Below are 4,383 nucleotides of genomic sequence, written 5' to 3'. Positions count from 1 at the left end.
GCCCGGCCCCGCGCGCAGCTGGGCGCCCTGGCCAGGGGCTGGGCCGAGGGGGCTGGCGGCCCCTCCCGCAGCGACGGGCTTCTGCCGCCCCCGGGGGCCGCGCAGGCGGGCGGGGGCCACGCGCGGGCAGCCCGGGCCGGAGAGACCCGAGGCCGTGGCTGATGCAGCCGTGGGGGGGCCGGGCCTCCGAGGGCAGGTTCTGCAGCTCCGGACCACGCGCGGCCCGCAGGGCGGGGGGCAACGCCCATCAGCCACGGAGCCCAGCAGAAATGCTCGCAGGCATTCACGGGGGTGCTCGTGGGACCCAGCCAAGCACCGGCGCTTTGCCACCAGTGTGAACGGGAGCGTGGAAACGTGGCAGCAGTCCCTTTCCCGAAGGAATCCCGGTGGTGCCCCGGACTCGCCTCCCCACCTGTTGCCTTCACAGCCCTCCTGCGGGGTGGGCTGGGCTGGGGTGGGGTGGGCTGGAGGGGTGAGTCGCCCAAGGGCAGGCCATGAGGGAGGCCGGTCTGCCTGGGCTTCGTGAAGCACCTCGAGCACAGTCTTACTGCCCGCTCTCCGCCAAACGCCTTAAACCACAACTCCCATCATCCCTGGCCATGTGCCGCAGGGATGGGAGCAGACGGGGGCTGTGGCGGTTCAGAGCATCTTTCGGATCGCTGGCACCCGGGAGGGCAGAGTGGCCTCGGCCACCGCATCATGCAAACAACAGGCAAATGAGCACCGCTGACAGACGGGGTGCGTCATGGCGAGGGCGCGGGCGGGCGGCTTGGCACGAGCGCAGGTGTTCCGGCCTGTCCGTCCCTCCCATCACCCTGAGAACGTTGGAGGGGTGCCGTGCGTCCCGCCCTGGGCCCCAGTCACGGGCTGCTAAATGTGCCGGCAGCTCAGGGGTGGGGTGGCCTGGGGCTCTGCCCGTGTGCCCACCACCCTCCGTCTAGCCTTCCTCACAGGGCTGTTGTGAAGATTTAACAGCAAGAGGAGCCCGTAAGCCACAGGAGGAAAATGGCCGACCAGCACGTCGTCGCACCCATCCACGTGGGGCTGAATGCACGCTGGGGGCAGGAGGGGCCTTCTCGGGAGCCCAGCGGGCCAAACGGTCCCCGGGAGGGCCAGGCTTGAGGCCGCCCTCCTCGGCCTGGGGGGGACGGTGCATGTGCCCCAGCTGGGGCTCTTCCAAGGCCCTGTGTGCCCCCAGAGCAGGGCATCATCCCTCCTGGAGAAAGCACCTTTCTGGGTGGGGGGCAGCCATGCCGTGAGCGGCGTTTCGGGAGATGCCACTGCCGGGCCAGACGGAGCCGGTCTCTGGAACCCGGATGCCACGTGCCTGGACGCCTCTCCACCTTCGGAGGTTCCCGCAAGGGCAGCGTGGCCTCTTTGGACCGCAGGCCCGAGTCCGATGCTCGCCGGTCAGCAGCAGCCCCTTTCCCAGGAAGTCCCATCAGGAGAGGAAAGTTGGGGCCGGCGACCATTTTCGCAGGCCAAGGGTCCTCCATGCCTTTTCCAGAAGGGGAAGAGACCCAGCCGCAGACCTTCCAGTGATTCCACTCAGATAGGAAACCAGACCCCGAAGCATCACCTCTGGATGCCCCCCCGCCCCCCGCCGCCAGAGGAGGAAACGCAGAACATCTCTTCTGATCTCCGGGGTTTATTTTTCCCTTAGAAAGCTGGGGATTGGGACAAATGCTTGGCCGTTGCTGCGGATTTCGAGGCCGTTCTTCCATTTCCTGGGTGGAGCCCTTCTGTGCCCCGGCTCCATAATGCATGGGGGGGGCAGGATCCTGCCCCAGGGCGCTCGTTTCTGTGCTGAATACGACCTGTGCAGAACGGGCCGGGCATTCCTGCCGTGGTGCAAGTCGCAGGGTGCCTGCCCTCTTCTCCTCTCTCTTAGCCGACGGTCTTTTCTTCTTGAAAAAGGGGGTCATTCTCAGAACACCAAGCAGTGGGAGGGGGTAAGCCCTCGGCCTGTCAGCCCCCGAAATTGCCGCTGGTGCTTTTCCCTGCCTGGAAACAGTCCCCGTGGCCTGAGAGGGAGGGGGTCCCACGGCTGCGTGAGGCACACGTGTGTGTGTCCGTCCACACACCCATCCCCTCGTTCCAGAAGCAGGAAAGGCGACGGCTCCACCGGCCAAGCCCTCTCCTCCCTCAGTCCAGCAGGAAGGCAGACCGAGCGAGGTGGGGGGAGGCAGGGCCCCCGCTCGCTCACTCGCTCGCTCGCTCTTGCGGGTCTGGGACCAGCCCTTCTGCTTTGTGTGTTTTCGGACCTGGCTGCGAGCCGGGAGGGGATGGGCGTGAGCCGGCCTTGCAAGAGGCGCCTGCCAACGGGTTACATATGCCGCGGAAGGAGCAAGCTGCGGGCAGGGCGAGAGGGGGCCCTCGCATTTGCCAGGCCGCTTCAGTGGCGTTTTCGGGGCAGGTTCCCTTGGAGAGCCTCGTCCGGTGCGGCCAGCGATGCAAGGGAGAGGCGTATCCACTCCTTAATCAAAGCCGAGTAATTAAAATCGCCTCCCGGGGTCTCGTCTCAGGCCAGCCTCGGACGGACGGGCTGGAACCCCCAGAGCTCCAGCCAGCTGAGGCAGAGCGGCCCCTGCCCGCTTGCTCCTGGGCCCCTTCCTGCCCCAGCTCAGCCCCCGGGGGGGGGGAGCGTGGCCCGGGGATGTGCGGCGTTTTGGTGCCTTCACAGAATGAGCCCTCACTGCGGCCCCCGCTGCCCCCCCCCCACCGACGCTGACGATTCCTTGTGTTTCTCTGAAGCCAATCGAGGTAGCTTGTAAAAAGTCCAGAAAACCAAAAGAAAGGGCATAGTTCAACCTCGCCCCACTGCGGCAACTTGCAAGCCAGGGCGAAGGGGCTGGCCTGCCTCGTGTCACCGAGCGTGTCACCGAGGGGCCCTTCTGGGCTGGCCACTCAGGGCCAGCACAGCTGCGCCAGTGCCCTGCCTTATCGAGGAGGGTCTCCTCCTCCTGGGGGCTCACAGAGGAGGCCGGGCGGAGCAGGGGCATCCAGCTGCTCGCCCCAGGCTGCAGTGCCCGGGCAGCGGACTGAGCAAGGGCCCCGGGGCACGAGCCGCGCCGGCCAGCCGCGCTCTGCGGGGGTTCGGAGTGTGTTTTTTCAAGCCATCCTGGGCCCCCGGAGCCTTCCAGCACTGTGCCTGGGCTGTGACAGGGAGGCAAACGAGGTGGGTTCCCCTTCTTTTCAGCCCCTTTTCCTTGATCGCAACCACTTTAGTTTTGCATGGAAGACCTGGAGCGTCTTCACCAGCGGCAGTCCGGTGGGACGCCGCCTTTGGACCCTCGCGGGGCTCCGTGGCCTGAGACGGCTCTGGCCACGACCCAGGGGAAGCGCACCTCACGCAGGACGCAGGCTGGCGTGAGCTGGAGCAGAATGGATGCCCAGTGGCTCAGGGAGACTCGTCTGAGTAGCACACTTGTCCGCCCAGCACCTGCGGTTACCTGGCCTGACTCACCCGCGTTGCGCAACAGGCCCGACTGACGAGCCGCATCCCAGGCGGGCCGGGCTCTTCCCGAGGCCCAAACCTGCTAGGCGGGTGCAGGAACAGGTTCCTCGCAGGCTCTCCAGGTGCAAGGAAGGTGCGGCTCGGCTGTGCAGAAGCCTGGCGGCTCTTTTCTTGGCTCAAAGCTGGGCATGGCAAGCCGGAGGGCAGGGTGGGGTGGGGCGGGGCGGGAAGGGGGGGGTCTCCAAAAGCATGCAGGTGAAGCGAGGAGGCCAGCCCAGCAGGTCTCTCTGCCCCATGTCTCTCCCGCAGCTGCTTGTAGAGCGCTCAGAGGAGGCTGCTGTGTTCAGGACCACCCCCCCCCCCGACCACCACATTCTGCAACCTGGAAAAGGCGCCATTCTGCAACGGCAGATGCAGGCACGGATGACTCGGTCTGCCCCCTGAGTGGCGATTTTGGAAGGAAAAGCAAATAGACTTTGAGGAGGCTCCGCCTGCAAGCGGAGGGGAAAGCTCCCCGCGTTTCTCCCTTGCAGGAGAGGAGAGCTAAAGCGAAAAGAAGCCAGAGGCCTGAAAAAGCCCCGTGAAAAGCAGCCGGGGAGCAGCTGCGGGCCGGTGCCCCCCAGGAGCGGTGCTGGCCGTGCCACGTTGCTGGGCCCCTGTCTGGCCTGTACCTGTTTGCACCTGGAGCCAGCCTGGGGAAGGCGAGCTCCGGAGGAGACTGACGGAGACGTGGCCTGGTGCATCACTGGCAGCAGCCCCGTGGCAAGGACCCGGCAGGGCCCCCAGGCCCCCGGGGGGGGGGCAGGGCAGGGCAGGGTGAGGCGAGGCAGGCTCTCGGCTCCTGAGTAGCCGCAGCAGGTGGAGACAAGGGGGCCTCAACGGGTCGGCCGCTCCTGCCTGCTCACCAGGAATCCCTCGTCATTTGC

At 66.6% G+C, this 4,383-nt stretch overlaps 1 protein-coding gene across 1 annotated transcript in view; it reads right to left on the bottom strand.

Moving 5' to 3' along the window:
- The window catches only part of EMP2 (epithelial membrane protein 2), a 29,200-nt gene that overhangs the window by 12,442 nt on the left and 12,375 nt on the right, over positions 1 to 4,383 (bottom strand). Inside the window, exon 2 of the mRNA XM_044433343.1 lies at positions 317 to 321. The gene's annotated coding sequence lies outside the window, so the exon portion shown is untranslated. The remainder of the gene's footprint in view (positions 1 to 316; positions 322 to 4,383) is intronic.

This window comes from Varanus komodoensis, unplaced genomic scaffold (assembly GCF_004798865.1).
Source record: "Varanus komodoensis strain SLA01 unplaced genomic scaffold, ASM479886v1 scaffold26, whole genome shotgun sequence".
NCBI classification, from domain to species: Eukaryota; Metazoa; Chordata; class Lepidosauria; order Squamata; family Varanidae; genus Varanus; species Varanus komodoensis.
This window is presented reverse-complemented; position numbering and strand designations above follow the sequence as displayed.